Raw genomic sequence first — 18,650 nt, forward strand, 5'->3', positions numbered from 1 at the left:
CTTCGGATCACACATCATTTTCAAGCATAGAACAAATAGTAATAAACGATATACGATATTTCAAACATAGAACAAACAACAACAAAACACTACACAATTTGATCCAACACCAAATATATAATTCATTCTCAAATATATAATAAATGAATTCACAATTTAATTATCAAACATAAACTATTAATATATATAATATATATATATAATAAGTCACATTCCGTGTATCTCACGGTAGAATAACCATTTAATTCATACAATTTCAAATCACGACAAATCATTATATAATGCGATGTGTTTTTATAACTTATAAATAAAATATTTAATAATATTTTTATAGCGTAATAATACGCGAGAGTAAAGTATACTCACAACTTGCTATCCACACGCTTTAATAACAGCATAGCGATGTCGTGTTCTATACGTTCCAGTTCCCGTTGGTATTCGCCTCTCTAGGCCTACGCGAAGTCGATAATAACTCGAATTAATGAAAATCTAGCAATAATAAATTTATCCAAAACTAGATTTCTAGCCAACTTCGGCTATCGAAATCGTTTACTTAAAATAGTCTAACCCCTAAATAAAATTACATTCTTAAAGTTTATAATGTCGCCTACAACTTTTATTTAGGTCTCAGACTAAGATTAGCACTCGAAGGTGTCGGAAACTATCCCATAAATTATTTCCTTGGGGCTGTTTTTAAACTGCAGGGCTGACTGCACAACAAAATGTTCTGCTCTAAATGAACATCTTAGAGGCAGAATTATAATAACCTTATCCTTAGAAAATTATAGACAACATCTTAAAGTTTCTTTACCAACAAACGGAGCTCAATTTGGAGTTACACAACTCAAGATATGACCCTCGCACTAAGGCTGTTTTGCACAACAATATTGTGCAAAACGTCAAACTAGTTTGCGTCGAGACTAAAACCTTAATCGATATCATGATTTCATATCACCACAAGCCAAACCCCCATACACACCAATAGACACTTAAAATCCATGATTAAAATATTTTCAAACTCATTTGAACATGGTTTTCATACCTAAGCCGAATACTACCATTATTTTTCATCCAAGTTTTCATTCAACATACTCAATCAAATTCAACTCCAATTCAGCCCTACTGACTCTTAATCAGAGCATGTAATTATTATTTGAACTCTTATACACCTAACATTTATCATGGCCAAATACTTTAGTCAATTTCCTATCCAATGTTTCATTCATAACAACACCAGCTTTTAAGCTATCAAACATTATCAACTCATGAAATTGCCAACTCCTAAGCTATAAAATTTATCCAATTTATCCATCAAGAATTAATAAATTTCCAGAAATTAATCCTTACCTTGATTGATAATCAAATCCGAATGGTTCTAGCTTCAAGAATCACCATTAAAATCCACCATGTAAGCTCACAATTTCACTACAATGATCAAACATTCATATCACCCTTATAATCATCAAAACCGAAACTAATAACTATGAAACCCTAATTATAAAATGAGATTCTTACCTCAAATTGAATCCATAATCCAGTAGAGGATCCTTTCCTTGTTCCGTGGCCGCAAGAATCACTCGATTCGGATCAAAAACGAAGAAGTTATGGTAATTTGAAAATTTGTTAATGTTCTTCAATGGAGGATGGGGAGAAACGAATTTTGCTAGCTGAAATGAGGGTTTTGCTGATGTTAAATCATAAGGAGGTGATATATATAATATTGGAAAATGTCTCCTTTGGTCCTTGAAGTTGCCACCTCCTTACACTTAAATTCCCAAGCTTTTCTTTTGCTCAATTTAGCCCAGAAATCACTTAATCGTTTAATCTCGACAAAATTTTGTATTATTTATGTCCAAATAATTAATACTCTTCCGCCAACTTATTATTTAAACCCCGTTAATCGATTTTGTCAAATTTTGGCTAAAACGCTCAATTTTTTAATTTTAGCGAAAACGACGATTTCCGTCACTTTTTCGTCCTTATTTTTCTATTATGAATATTGATATCCAAATTATCAATATTATTTTCTTAATTACTGATTCCCGTCAATAATTTATTTATTTAATATTTTTCGGGCAATAAAATTCCATTTTCTAATTTCTCGGGGACTTAATCTTATTTTTAATTCCAACTTTTCCTTAGTCCCTTTTAATTATTTTAGGCATTACAAATATTGAAATTCCTTCTTTAAATTTCAATATCGACCTATCCTCGTCCTTAATTACTTAATTTCTTCGCTAACTTCCTTTTCTAGTCGCTTTGACCACTAATTTAAATTGCGTTGCCCACTTTGGCAACGTCAAACGTACGGGGTATTACATTCTCCCCCCCTTATAAAAATTCGTCCTCGAATTTTTCTATACTTTAATTACCTTCTTAGGTAAACTTCCTATTATCTTCTTATACGTTTTTCTTCGTGATTTCTGTCACGCGTAGACTTGTTGCTCCTCCGCGGTACTTTAGTCGTCGTATCTCTTTTGTATCGTACTTGATACAACTTTTAAACGTCCTTATATTGTCCTTTATTTATTAATCAAAATCTTAATTTGATTAATTTAGAACAATTTAATTGAATAACTTAATGTTTTAAGTTAATTTTAACTTATCCAAAATTGCTCTTCTGGTCAACTTTGACCCTTAAAATTGCTTTTTTCGAGTAGCTCGTTTGTTTAACAAAGTTGGAAGTCTTATAGTCTTCAATGCCATCTTCAAATTTCATTTGAACATCGAGTTCAAAATAATCCTCGACGATGTCGAAAACTTGCACTGAAATTGCTTCCATGAGGTAGCTTTGGAATTGCACTTGCAAGTCCTTTAGGCCGCTGTTTAAGTCGATAAACCAAATGTCTAAAAATGTCTTAAGCTGAATTTAATTCAGCATTCCCATATTTTATCATCTTGTCTACAACTTTCAGTGAGACTCGACCTATTTTCGAGATTTCCTTGACTTTCAGAAACGTCCTCAAAGTTGACACCTTCTCAACACTTTTATTTTTCCCTTAATTTCGTATTCTTCACTCACTCTTAAGGTTTAAATACAACCAATTTAATTTAGCAATGCCTTGATTGAATTATCCAAATTCAACCTATGCAATACAATCTACTTATATCCATTTGTTTCGATTAGTAATAATCGTGTTTTGAGGTCCAAACACAGCTCACAACGTGGGCTCGTGGGCAAATTAGAATCTGCGCCCTTTAGTATTCACTTATACTCTTCTTGTAGAGTATAAGTTTGATTCTTCACTTTATCTCGAAGTTCATTCTCATTTTACTTTCTTTCAACGAGGTTTCGCATCCTTAATAACTTTTGTACCAAAAATCGTCTTTTGGTAGCATTGTTACCTACCTTCCCGTTGTCTATTCAGGTATACTTTTGATAATCTTTTTTTCCTTTTCGCATTGCATAACTTTGGAGTTTATCAAAGTCTAACGTTATCTTTCTTGATGTTTTCTGTCTTCCTCGTATCCATTTATGTACATACTTATATATGACATTCTTATCGATGTCTTATGGTATATAGGAATACCTTTCCTTTTATACCAATCGCTCTCTTCATGGCCTCCTGGTGTTGAATTTCATGAAGTCGAATGCACGCGAGTGTAATACCCCAAAATAATTAATTAGCTAATTGGACCACGTGTCTAGTTTGGAATCGCCAGAATGGCGAAATCGGAAGGATTTCTAATAAAAATAAAGTAAATAAATTTCAAGTAGGTCGGTTTTGGGAAATTAATTATGAGGAAGTTAAGGTTATATTTCAATTCTAAAGTTAGAATTGGAATAAAAAGGAAAAATGTCAAGAAAAGCCCAAAATAAAATGCAGGGACCAAAGTGGCAATTTAGCCACTTTGTGTCGAAAATGGAAATTTATAAGTTTTGATGGGAAAGTATTAATATCGAGCTTCGTATTATTTATCGGGTATAAATAATACGTATAAGTTATAATAAAAGAAGTTAACGATTTAGTTATGGACTAAATCGAATAAAAGAAAAGTTTAAAGGACGAATTGTGTTAATTAAAGAGAACAAGGATAAAAGAGCCATTTTAGCCATGATATAAATAGGAAATAATATGAGTGAAGAATAAGAGAAAGATCCAGAGAGTTCAAACTTCATCGTTTCCTTATTACGCTTCTCACCATCGTCAAGCTACGGTTTCTCCGTTCGGCGTCCGTTTCGGACGATTTTTGCGACGATCTTTTCGAAATTGAATCCTCTATCAATCTTAAGCATCATATCAAGGTAAGATTTCGGTTTTTGATGGTGAAATGGTGTTTTTATGGGCTGTTTGGTATAAAACGTAACGTTCGAATCGTTCGGATAGAAATCGAGTTGTTTTTGATGTTTTTGAACTGTAAAATGATGAATTATCGATTAAAATGAATTGGGTATGAATTGGTATGAATAATGGGTGATTTGGCGCTTCGGAAACGGCCGGAATTCGTCAATACGTCGCACCCGAAATGGGTGCACGACGTGCTGAAAATCAGCATGTCGTGCTGGTGCGCGACGTGCACCACAGGGTGCGCGACGTGCACCACAGGGTGCGCGACGTGCACCACAAGGGGTGCACGACGTGCACCATGAAGGGCACGACATGCCCTTCACAAAAATTGAAGGGCACGATGTGCCAAGCTGGCACGACGTGCCCTACCTCTACCAGAACCTCCGTGGAACTTCCGTGAGTGAAAAATAGCATCCGATAGCTTGATTTGGGTGTGAAACTCAGTCAAATGTCTTGAATTGGATATAAAACGTTATATAAATGAATGTTAATGTGATACGTAAGAATTCAATTAAGAAAATTATATAATTCCCAAGTACGAGGAATAGTACTCGATAAGTCTTAAGTACGACTAAGGATCATCGAGTTTTCAAGCAAACTAGAAGTGAAATCTAATCAACTTAAACCTAAGATTTAAAAGTATTATACGTGTGAAAACACGAGGTTATCATCTAATTATTAAACGTTAATTAATATGTATCGGACGTACAAGCGAGCAGTGAGGGCACCAGACGTGGGCTAGCGAGAGCATATCATTTCATCGACCACGTCATTGATTGGATAGCGGTTTCTGTGAGTGGCACTTTACTTTTGTGTATTGTTATTTAAAATTTATTATTTTGATATATTATGAATAAGCACATCGCATAGTATATGATTTGATATATAGCTTATCGAATTGCTTTTATCGACTATCGTTTATTGTTATTATCGATTATTATATCGTTTATCGAATTATTATAGTTTTGAAACCAGTGTGTGATCCGAGGAAACGGGCTACCTATTGGGCGTCAATAGGACTGTGTGATCACCGGTAAGTATGTCAGTCTAGCGTGTCTAGATTGTTATCGTGTCGTATAATTATATCGAATATCTAACATCGTATATTGAATCGTATCATATCGTATCGAAGTTGGAATAAGTATATCGAATGGGATACGAGGTTTAACTCGGTTGAACTATCTCGGGACCCGTATCATGTGGGTTTAACTCGGTTGAACTATCTCGGGACCCACACCTTGGGATTAAGAGACGGTAGTGGTTTAACTCGGTTGAATTATCTCGAGACCCTACCCATCGGATCGATCGAATTGATATTTATCGTTATGATTCGTATGAAACTATAGATCGTATTGAGTATCGTGAATGGGGTTTCAATCGGATCTAATACTTGGATTATATGATAGCACGTTATATTATATTTTGATATCGATTATTGATACTACTGATATGTTTTATTATATGCGATGTTATGTTTTGACCATGCTATTAGTAATGTGCTCACTCACTCAGTATTTTCCCAAATACTGACCCCTCACTTTTGATGTCTTTCAGGTACTTAGGGTGTGGACTTAGCTAGAAGCCGATTTTGGAATCCAGAAGTCAGCTATGTATGTATAGTTCTCTGACTTCTGTGAATGCTGCAGTAGTGGTCCTGCGTCGACAGAGAGTAGCCTAGACAGCAGTAGATTTTGGTTATATATATATTACTTGCTGTTTTATTTATACTTTTGTAGGCTACGTGTTTTATGTATATAGTACCGTGAGGCCAGTTAGTACAGAGTACGGTAACTAGAGCCCACGAGGTTAATAGAATAGTTAGTGTGAATAGTTGTGTATATATGTTATATATGTTTGCTTCTGTTGTGTTGATGTTATTTATTTATTATTTATGAAAAATTAATAGTGATTTAAGGCTTGCTACGGGTTCCGGAGCTACCACTCCCGTTCCCTAGCGCCGGTTGCGGCTCAATATTTTGGGTCGTGACAATGTTGGTATCAGAGCAGTTGGTCCAGTTACCAATGCAAGTTTATTTTGATATTTGTTTGAGAGCAGTTGGACAATTACCACTGCCAGATTTGTCTAATTGTCTGTTTGACTGGAAGTATTCTGTCAGTAAGTAAACCTAGGAACTACTGCAGCAAGAGTCGGACCTTAGTTGTATGTAATTGTGTGATATATGCATTAGTTATATGTAGTATAGCGCGTGCGAATCAGTGCTACTAAGCTAGTAGGTGATTAGCATCTGTATATACGAACGACTGAGATAACTAAGTAATTAAAACTTGCACTGGGATTGTTAAGTGATTGTTTAATCACGAACTACGTGCGGCTGGATTAAGTGCTAAATGTTTACATCATTTTATTAATTGATATTGGAATTGCGTGTGGAAATGGGCTCAGATGATCGCTTATGTTTGAAATTGTTTCTTTTCAGCATGTCTGGGTAAAACGGAGCTCAGTCGCATGCTGAGGAAGAACGGGAGGAAGCGCCTCCTATATTTCAAAATGGATTTCACAATGAAGTAGGCGAACCATCTGGGGTCCATCAGAACGGATTCGACGCAAATACTAGAACATCGCCAGAAGTATATCAGAATGGCTATATGTCTGTGTCGGAGATAGGTAGTTCTTCTGGAAATAGAGCTAGAGTACATTTGCCGGAGATAGAATATAGCGAAGAAGATGAAGAGGAACCGGAGGAAGATCCGGAAGAGGACACTGAAGAAGATCCGGAGGAGGATCCTGAGGAGGATCCAGAAGAAGAATTAGAATAAGAGGCAGAAGAAGAATATCCTCAGGAGGAAGAGTATGAAGAAGAAGAACAATTAGAGGAATCAGACGTTGAACAATACAGAAGTGAGCATTTCTGGTCGAGAGTGCAGAGATATCGTGACCTGAGAGAAGATGCAGACATAGCAAATGGTCAGGCACAGATAGCTCTAGACCAAGTCAGGAGACATATGCGCTCCTTTTCTCGAGGAACGTTAACAGTAGGAATGTATTCTACTGATTTTCTGCGAATGGTTGAGGGAGTTCCTGATCTGAACGAAAACAACAGAACCATCAACCGTAGATATGTCCAAGGTTTAGGACCTGAGTTTGGTGAGTTGTATGAGTACGTAGGTGAGCATTTTGGGACACTCACTACGATGGCCCGTAGGATCGAAACTGAGCATGAGTGGGCGGGCGATCCAGTACGACCCTTTTACTTTAGACGCGAGTACCACCCAGACTACGTCAGCACGTCCTCCAGAATTAGAACTAACCCTTACTTCGTGCAAAGAGGCGGAAGAAACTCAGGTAGAACGCTTAGGGGCCGACACACAGGCGTAGTTATTAGAGAACCTAGCGTTCCGCATCAGGCACCTCCAGGTATTAGCGATTTATATGCTTTGAGTATTATGTTTATGTGTTTGCATTACTGTGTATATATGTTTGCTGTATTGCATAATAGAATGTCAGTAATAGGAAATGCCTATAAAATAATACTTCGGAAAGCGAGAACCTATAGGAAGCGTTGTTATTAAACACGCGCCTAATAAAAGAATATATAAACATTAACTTACCAAAACAATAATATAATACACACTATATAATATATTTGTAGTGAACGTAATTCCTATATTAAGTTCTAGAAACTGTAAAGGAAAAGATATATTACTAGAAGAGGAAATCGATGTGGAACATCGGTACCTGCATCCGTATATGATGTAGTATAGAATGTTGCAGAAGTGGATGTGGTGATTACAGCAGTATAAAATTTTGAATTGAATTGAATTATCGGAAATATGGAGAAAGAAGTGATGTGACAGAAGAACAGTCTGTAAATAACAGAAAATGACAGCAATACAAAAATTTGAAATATACCCAATAAGTATAAAGAAAGCCGTTAATAGTCGCAGAGCGTATAATCTAGAGTAAACTTACGATTTTATGAAAATTTTGAAAGTTTTTATGATTTTTCAAGGTACAATTGTTCTCAGACATCGCATGTGATATTGCATAATCACGATAGGAATGCATAAGAAAATGATTTTCAAAATGTAGATCATGCATCATATCTTTACAATAATGAGGAAAAATGCAATTTTGAGCTACTCTTTGGTGATGAGAGATGTCATCACTCTGAGCTACAATTGTACTAATGATTTCAAACGATTTATAAAAAGTGAATTAGAAAGAGCTGCGCAGCCAAAAGAAGTTTTAAAAATCGTTTTGTTCAGTAAGTAAACTCGGATATAAAGCCCTGCGACAAATAGTGAAAGATTCTTAATATATAAGACTAAAATTGTAAAATAAACCCTAATTACAGAATAAAGTCATATAATGATTAATTGCAACAAGGCTAATAAAGCTAAAGCAGAATATGAATGAGGAGTTATCGCCGGAGAACATACGCAGGTAAAATGCGATGCACTGGCAATATTTAAACAAAGGATGAAATGACAGAGAGTCGTGCTAGACGAAAGAAAGTATAATGAGGAAACTCATATACCCTCAAAATTTTACAAGATGATTAGAGACATGAAAAGTTTTAGAGATGCGTCAGAAGGATTACCAGAATAGAACAGCAATAATGGGGGTATTATAAATGAAGGAAGTACATAATGGACACAGTAAATAAAGGATAAGATGATACTCATTGCTATGGAACAGATAGGAGTAAACTATATCCAAGAGACCATGATGTCATAAGGACGAGAGATGATGTCATAAGGACAAGAGATGATGCTAGTACAAAGAAATCAAGTTATTTAAAAAGGACAAATTAAGAAATAATCGCAATTAGTATTAAGATGATACCTTGAAGAATGAGAATAAAGTTATGAAGCTAGTCAGAAGTAAGAAGAAGAAGTATAAGACGAGAGAGGAAGTTGATTATATGGTAGGAAAGAATGACGATTAAGGAAATAAATAAGTTATTAAGGATCTAATGAATCCGTTGAGGATGAAAGTTAAAGATGAAGTTAGTTAAAAGTTAAAGATAAGAAAGAACTTAAGCGAAAGCTAATTAACGAGAAAAGTTCTCGAAATAGTTAAATGCTAAAGAAGCATATAAGATTCTTATGAGGTCATCTTGAATAAGGAACTGTGACGTAAAGGAAGAACATCGTTGAATGAAAAGTCAATTAGAGATTTGAGGTAAACTTCAAAGGAGCAATTAGGTGAAAGTGAAGGGTATAAGAATATGAGTAGTATTAGTGAACAAGGGAGACTGTACAAGCTATACGATCGGAAGTAACATGAATGACGTGTCTAAGATAATGGTAAAGAACTAAGGATCACGACCAATAGAATGGCGTGAAGCTCACGATAGCTTAACGAAGCAAAAGAAGGAGAAATTGAAAATAGTGAAGGATGTATCAGACTTATCGATATTAAGAGACAGCGAAGGTGATAACCAGGATGCCAGTGGAAAGAAATTGGTTGATAAGGAACAAAGGTGACAACCATGTGATAATGACGCAGAGACTACGACATCAAGAATACGTCCAAGAACTATTCTATTTCGGGAAAGACAACAGATGAGACAAAAGTACCAATAAGAGAATTCTCAACGATATAACAGCAGGCAGCTATTGTGAATTGGATAGAAAATTGATTAGCGACAAGTATGAATTTATAGATGTGTATGAAAAGCTATGAGTTATGTAAGAGAAAAAGCTGCAACTAAAATGTACTAATGAACACTGAAGAAAGTGTAAGGACATTTATAAGGTCTTAACAAGTTTTATGAAAATTTGAGGAAGAATTTTTATAAGGAGGGAAGAATGTAATACCCCAAAATAATTAATTAGCTAATTGGACCACGTGTCTAGTTTGGAATCGCCAGAATGGCGAAATCGGAAGGATTTCTAATAAAAATAAAGTAAATAAATTTCAAGTAGGTCGGTTTTGGGAAATTAATTATGAGGAAGTTAAGGTTATATATCAATTCTAAAGTTAGAATTGGAATAAAAAGGAAAAATGTCAAGAAAAGCCCAAAATAAAGTGCAGGGACCAAAGTGGTAATTTAGCCACTTTGTGTCGAAAATGGAAATTTATAAGTTTTGACGGGAAAGTATTAATATCGAGCTTCGTATTATTTATCGGGTATAAATAATACGTATAAGTTATAATAAAAGAAGTTAACGATTTAGTTATGGACTAAATCGAATAAAAGAAAAGTTTAAAGGACGAATTGTGTTAATTAAAGAGAACAAGGATCAAAGAGGAATTTTAGCCATGATATAAATAGGAAATCATATGAATGAAGAATAAGAGAAAGATCCAGAGAGTTCAAACTTCATCGTTTCCTTATTGCGCTTCTGACCATCGTCAAGCTACGGTTTCTCCGTTCGGCGTCCGTTTCGGACGATTTTCGCGGCGATCTTTTCGAAATTGAATCCTCTATAAATCTTAAGCATCATATCAAGGTAAGATTTCGATTTTTGATGGTGAAATGGTGTTTTTATGGGCTGTTTGGTATAAAACATAACGTTCGAATCGTTCGGATAGAAATCGAGTTGTTTTTGATGTTTTTGAACTGTAAAATGATGAATTATGGATTAAAATGAATTGGATATGAATTGGTATGAATTAAGGGTGATTTGGGGCTTCGGAAACGGCCGGAATCCGTCAAAACGTCGCACCTGAAAGGGGTGCACGACGTGCTGAAAATCAGCACGTCGTGCTGGTGCGCGACGTGCACCATAAGGGGTGCACGACGTGCACACAAAAATTGAAGGGCACGACGTGCCAAGCTGGCACGACGTGCCCTACCTCGACCAAAACCTCCGTGGAACTTCCGTGAGTGAAAAATAGCATTCGATAGCTTTATTTGGGTGTGAAACTCAGTCAAATGTCTTGAAATGGATATAAAACATTCTAGAAATGAATGTTAATGTGATAAGTAAGAATTCAGTTAAGAAAATTATATAATTCCCAAGTACGAGGAATAGTACTCGATAAGTTGTAAGTACGACTAAGGATCATCGAGTTTTCAAGCAAACTAGAAGTGGAATCTAATCAACTTAAACCTAAGATTTAAAATTATTATACGTCTGAAAACACGAGGTTATTATCTAATTATTAAACGTTAATTAATATGTATCAGACGTACAAGCTAGCAGTGAGGGCACCAGACGTGGGCTACCGAGAGCATATCATTTCATCGACCAAGTCATTGATTGAATAGCGGTTTCTGTGAGTGGCACTTTACTTTTGTGTATTGTTATTTAAAATTTATTATTTTGATATATTATGAATAAGCACATTGCATAGTATATGATTTGATATATAGCTTATCGAATTTCTTTTATCGACTATCGTTTATTGTTATTATCGATTATTATATCGTTTATCGAATTATTATAGTTTTGAAACCAGTGTGTGATCCGAGGAAACGTGCTACCTATTGGGCGTCAATAGGACTGTGTGATAACCGGTAAGTATGCCAGTCTAGCATGTCTAGATTGTTATCGTGTCGTAGAATTATATCGAATATCTAACATCGTATATTGAATCGTATCGTATCGAAGTTGGAATAAGTATATCGAATGGGATACGAGGTTTAACTCGGTTGAACTATCTCGGGACCCGTATCCTGTGGGTTTAACTCGGTTGAACTATCTCGGGACCCACACCTTGGGATTAAGAGACGGTAGTGGTTTAACTCGGTTGAATTATCTCGGGACCCTACCCATCGGATCGATCGAATTGAAATTTATCGTTATGAATCGTATGAAACTATAGATCGTATTGAGTATTGTGAATGGGGTTTCAATCGGATCTAATACTTGGATTATATGATAGCACGTTATATTATATTTTGATATCGATTATTGATACTACTGATATGTTTTATCGTATGCGATGTTATGTTTTGACTATACTATTAGTAATGTGCTCACTCACTCAGTATTTTCCCAAATAATGACCCCTCACTTTTGATGTCTTTCAGGTACTTAGGGTGTGGACTTAGCTAGAAGCCGATTTTGGAATCCAGAAGTCAGCTATGTATGTATAGTTCTCTGACTTCTGTGAATGCTGCAGTAGTGGTCCTGCGTCGACAGAGAGTAGCCTAGACAGCAGCAGATTTTGGTTATATATATATTACTTGCTGTTTTGTTTATACTTTTGTAGGATACGTGTTTTATGTATATAGTACTGTGAGGCCAGTTCGTACAGAGTACGGTAACTAGAGCCCACGAGGTTAACAGAATAGTTAGTGTGAATAGTTGTGTATATATGTCATATATGTTTGCTTCTGTTGTGTTGATGTTATTTATTTATTATTTATGAAAAATTAATAGTGATTTAAGGCTTGCTACGGGTTCCGGAGCTACCACTCCCGTTCCCTAGCGCCGGTTGCGGCTCAATATTTTGGGTCGTGACAGCGAGGCATTACTTACTTTATGTCCTGTCCTTCTTCATATTTCGACTCTTGGACGTCAATTACTTATATTAGACTGGTCACGTCTTCACCATCGTTTTACAGAGTTTGTTTTCTTTTTTTATTGTGTTTCTCGATCCTCGTATACACCTCATTCTAGGATTTTTGATCTTATCTCTTAATCTAAGGTAGGCAAATTATCCTTCAAATTTTATCGATGCGAAATACTCTCGGTTAAGTGTAAATTTTTTTATCAAACTCTTACTGGTACTCCACTTATCAGCAAGGTTAATTTTTGTATTTACATCAAATCCATCCATTTAATTCCTTTAGTCGACAGCTTCACCGAATCCAATTTCCTCTTATATTTTCACTTTTATCTTCATATAACGTATCTTTCTGATAGCCTATCGTCCCACATTTTACTCCCTTTCTTTGTTTACTCTAATCGAGTATTAAGCTTTAAATGCGTATTATCCAATTTTCCTCTATACCACTCGTATCCCGCATACTTTTCGGATCTTTACGTTTTGTTCTTTTCATTATAAGCTTCTTACTTTCGCTCCGTCTTACCCTTGTGTAAGTACAATCATAAGTGTCTCATCGACACCTCTTTCTACTCATCTCGATCGATTCGATAACGTTTTATTATTATTTAGGCTCAATTCTTTTATTGGGGTGCATTTTATCACATACGTTCTTTTTTTTATTGTCGCAGGGCTTTACATCAGAGTTCTCTTACAAAACAAAACAAAATTTCCAATCACCTTAAATTGGTTTGGCCGGCCATTTTAAACTTTTCATTTGATTTCAAATCTCTTTGAAAACTCTAGTACAATTGTGGCTCAGAGTGATGACAACTCTCATCACTAAAGAGTTGCTCGATAAAATCATGTTTTCTTTCATCGTTGTAGAAATATGATGCATGACCTATATTTTGAAAAAAATATTTTTCGTACAAAAATTGTATGCATTGCTAACGTGATTATGATTGGCCATATGCAATGTCTGAGCCCAATTGCACCGTTAAAAACATAAGATTTTCACATCCTTTGCGAAACCGTAAGTCCCTCCAGATTACGCACTCTGCGACATTATTGGCTTTTATTATTTTTTTATTGGAGTTTATTATGATTTTGATATTGAAAGTTTTGTCGTCTGCTAACACTTGCCTAAGTGTTTCGCAGCCAAAACTATTCCTCTCCAACACTTCAAATCAAACATCCCACTCTATATCTTCTAATCTCCATTTATCTTTACGATCCATCTTTTCGATCACATACTTGTATCCCGTAGCCTTTAGGCATACATATCGATTCTTCACAATGATCTTTGTTCTCTAATCACTTACCATCCTTCGCAATAAATAAAACGTAATATTAGGAATTACGTTTGACGATATATGTATTTTATGTGTTTTTTCGTTCAATTGTTATACTATAAATTATGCATAGGATAATTCCTAATAAACACAGTTTATCATAATCTATTTCTATAGGCAATGCCTACACGATACACTATTTATCATATGCACACCACATCGATCAAACACAATTACGATCAATCATATACCAAAACAAAGCAATTAACCACATAAAATATGCAACGCACAGTTTATATCATTCACGTAAACACGTGAATCAAATCAATCGCATATTAGAGCAAAATAATATAAATATTTCAATCACACAAACATGTATGGCATACAACATAGAAATCATTTTGTATATTGGGTGTCTGATTGGACTTACCCCTCTCTCGGGTCACAATGCCACGTTCGCGTTCTCTAGCGCGTCTAGCACTGCCTCTATTTTTATGCACCAATTTAGGGTCATGCCAAATACTAAGATCATTACTCCTAAGTATAGGGAATATCGATCTCTCACGTCGGGAGGAAAAGGTTGAAGGAAATCATCGTTCCACTCGAATTACTAGCTATTTGACAAGCTCCAACGGATAATGATCCAAAATATTTCAACTCATAGTCAAATAACTCCACAAGCCGGGTCCTAATCCCTTAATGAACTTAATGTTGACTCCTCCATTATCTCAGTTACACTCAAGCATTGCGTCCACCATAAGCAAAAACTTAGTAGTGTATGCTTCAATAATAAGTGTACCCTGAAAAAATTCTATTTGTGCTTGAATACTTGTTTGGTCTCGCCTCGGCCTGGTTCTCCTTTCGAATTATCTCATCTCTCATGTCATGGTACCTAAATACCTTAGCCCAAAACTGACTACCTCCAAATACTTCAATATCAGGATCCTCTGTTGGATCCTCCTTAGATGGGTCTTCCTCACTTCCCTTACTAACTTCCATCTTAGGCAAGATGGTCCTACCCCGAGCTGTTAAAATTTGTCACCATGACATATACCTGTTCCCATGGCTCTTAGGTGATCCTCTAACATTAGTGTGAAACACATTTTGATGAATTCCTTATCGTTTGTCAGTATCTATATGAAATCCATTTTGATAAATAGGAGGCGCTTCATCCTCTTCTCATACAGCATATAGATGGGTTCCCTTTTTGCCTGGATATGCTAAATAAGAAGAATTCTTCATCATACGATAGTGTCCAAACCACTCTTCCACAATATCCAATAATTTAATATATGATATGCACCATCTAACTTAAATTTTGACTAACTATCTAAGCATATCACTGTCACTTAAACACCTAAGAAATCTCTCACACATGCGTTCTACTAGGCAATAGATAGCCTATAACTTCAAGTAAATTCAATCAAACAAATATAGTCAATAAGGCTCAACTCTATACGATGCAGTAGTTCCTAGGTACTTAAGGTCAAACAGACACTTTTCACAGACTGGCAGTGGTAACTGGACCAACTGCTCTGATACCACTTTTGTCACGACCCAAAATCGAGGGCCACGACCCGCGCTAGGGAATGGGAATTTTAGTTCCAAAACCCGTAGCAAGCCTGAAATTCACTAAAACTTTTTCGCAATTATGTTATAACATGGAAGCATTTAATTACGAAAACATTACTAGTCATTTTATAAACACTGATTACGCAAATCCAACATCGTTATAATATTTGTGTTATACACAATAGCAGTTACAAACATTTGCCAACACTATAGTATTATCCTAGGTCATGACTGGTCACACAATGTACTACTGCAGCGTTCGCGGAAGTCAGACTGTACATAGTTAAACAAACTTCCGGCAAAACAATGGACTTCTAGTCACTCCAAGTCTAGGTACCTGAAATGTTTAAAAACCACGGGGTCAGCTTAAGCTGTGTGAGATATACCTTATTAACGGTATTATCACAAAAATAACATCGCAATTGAAAATCATTTATTTTATTAAATATAATGTTACCATAGTACAAACAAAGATTTGATCCGATAGAAACCTTAAATCTTAAACTCCTAACCTTTCCTAATATGTATTGTATTCGTATCAAATCATTTTAATCCAAGTGGTACGGCCCCGAGATAGTTCGACCGAGTTACCGCTACCACGTGGCATAGTCCCGAGATAGTTCAACCGAGTTACTCATGCCACTGCTTAATCCCAAGGTGTGAGTCCCGAGATAAGTCAACCGAGTTACTCACTAGATACGGGTCCCGAGATAGTTCAACCGAGTTACCTCGTATCTACCAAACATAATCCTCCTTCCACTTTATAATCACAATTATGATTAACATTTAATGAGCTCATATCAAACATATCTATATACACGTATCTAGACTCTTATAGACACCGGTGATCACACGATCTATTGACGCCCAATAGGTAGCTTGTTTCTTCGGATCACACATCATTTTCAAGCATAGAACAAATAGTAATAAACGATATACGATATTTCAAACATAGAACAAACAACAATAAAACACTACACAATTTGATCCAACACCAAATATATAATTCATTCTCAAATATATAATAAATGAATTCACAATTTAATTATCAAACATAAACTATTAATATATATATATATATATATATATATATATATAATAAGTCACATTCCGTGTATCTCACGGTAGAATAACCATTTAATTCATACAATTTCAAATCACGACAAATCATTATATAATGCGATGTGTTTTTATAACTTATAAATAAAATATTTAATAATATTTTTATAGCGTAATAATAAGCGAGAGTAAAGTATACTCACAACTTGCTATCCACACGCTTTAATAACAGCATAGCGATGTCGTGTTCTATACGTTCCGGTTTCCGTTGGTAGTCGCCTCTCTAGGCCTACGCGAAGTCGATAATAACTCGAATTAATGAAAATCTAGCAATAATAAATTTATCCAAAACTAGATTTCTAACCAACTTCGGCTATTGAAATCGTTTACTTAAAACTGTCTGACCCCTAAACAAAATTACATTCTTAAAGTTCATAATGTCGCCTACAACTTTTATTTAGGTCTCGGACTAAGATTAGCACTCGAAGGTGTCGGAAACTAGCCCATAAATTATTTCCTTGGGGCTGTTTTTAAACTGCAGGGCTGACTGCACAACAAAATGTTCTGATCTAAATGAACATCTTAGAGGCAGAATTAGAAAAACCTTATACTTATAAATTTATAAACAACATCTTAAAGTTTCTTTACCAACAAACGAATCTCAATTTGGAGTTACACAACTCAAGATATGACACTCGCACTAAGGCTGTTTTGCACAACAATTTTGTGCAAAACGTCAAACTAGTTTGCGTCGAGACTAAAACCTTAGTCGATATCATGATTTCATATCAACACAAGCCAGAACCCCATAGACACCAATAGACACTTGAAATCCATGATTAAAATATTTTCAAACTCATTTGAACATAGTTTTCATACCTAAGCCGAATACTACCATTATTTTCCATCCAAGTTTTCATTCAACATACTCAATCAAATTCAACTCCAATTCAGTCCTACTGACTCTTAATCAGAGCATGTCATTATTATTTGAACTCTTATACACCTAACATTTATCATGGCCAAATACTTTAGTCAATTTCCTATTTAATGTTTCATTCATAACAACACCAACTTTTAAGCTATCAAACATCATCAACTCATGAAATTGCCAACTCCTAAACCATAAAATTTATCCAATTTATCCATCAAGAATTAATAAATTTCCAGAAATTAATCCTTACCTTGATTGATAATCAAATCCGAATGGTTCTAGCTCCAAGAATCACCATTAAAATCCACCATGTAAGCTCACAATTTCACTACAATGATCAAACATTCATATCACCCTTATAATCATCAAAACCGAAACTAATAACTATGAAACTCTAACAATAAAATGTGATTATTACCTCAAATTGAATCCATAATCCAGTAGAGGATCCTTTCCTCGTTCTGTGGCCGCAAGAATCACTCGATTCGGATCAAAAACGAAGAAGTTATGGTAATTTGAAAATTTGTTAATGTTCTTCAATGGAGGATAGGGAGAAACGAATTTGGATAGCTGAAATGAGGGTTTTGCTGATGTTAAATCATAAGGAGGTGATATATATAATATTGAAAAATGTCTCCTTTGGTCCTTGAAGTTGCCACCTCCTTACACTTAAATTCCCAAACTTTTCTTTTACTCAATTTAGCCCAGAAATCACTTAATCGTTTAATCTCGACAAAATTTTGTATTATTTATGTCCAAATAAATAATACTCTTCTGGAAACTTATTATTTAAACTCCGTTAATTGATTTTGTCAAATTTTGGCTAAAACGCTCAATTTTCCAATTTTAGCGAAAACGACGATTTCCGTCACTTTTTCGTCCTTATTTTTCTCTTATGAATATTGATATCCAAATTATCAATATTATTTTCTTAATTACTGATTCCCGTCAATAATTTATTTATTTAATATTTTTCGGGCAATAAAATTCCATTTTCTAATTTCTCGGGGACTTAATCTTATTTTTAATTCCAACTTTTCCTTAGTCCCGTTTAATTATTTTAGGCATTACAAATATTGAAATTCCTTCTTAAAATT

General features: G+C 35.1%; 2 long non-coding RNA genes across 2 annotated transcripts; both read right to left on the bottom strand.

Moving 5' to 3' along the window:
• Window positions 1-367: 367 nt before the first annotated feature.
• On the bottom strand, window positions 368-1,669 carry LOC130015071 (uncharacterized). The gene is made up of 3 exons (XR_008790097.1): window positions 1,516-1,669; window positions 1,348-1,425; window positions 368-452 (listed from the first exon to the last, which is right to left on the bottom strand). It is a non-coding gene; the product is annotated as an uncharacterized LOC130015071 (long non-coding RNA).
• Window positions 1,670-16,823: 15,154 nt separating this feature from the next.
• LOC126670078 (uncharacterized) lies at window positions 16,824-18,122 on the bottom strand. The gene is made up of 3 exons (XR_007638643.2): window positions 17,972-18,122; window positions 17,804-17,881; window positions 16,824-16,908 (listed from the first exon to the last, which is right to left on the bottom strand). It is a non-coding gene; the product is annotated as an uncharacterized LOC126670078 (long non-coding RNA).
• Between the last annotated feature and the right edge of the window lie 528 nt (window positions 18,123-18,650).

This window comes from Mercurialis annua, linkage group LG2 (genome assembly GCF_937616625.2).
Source record: "Mercurialis annua linkage group LG2, ddMerAnnu1.2, whole genome shotgun sequence".
Lineage (NCBI taxonomy): Eukaryota > Viridiplantae > Streptophyta > Magnoliopsida > Malpighiales > Euphorbiaceae > Mercurialis > Mercurialis annua.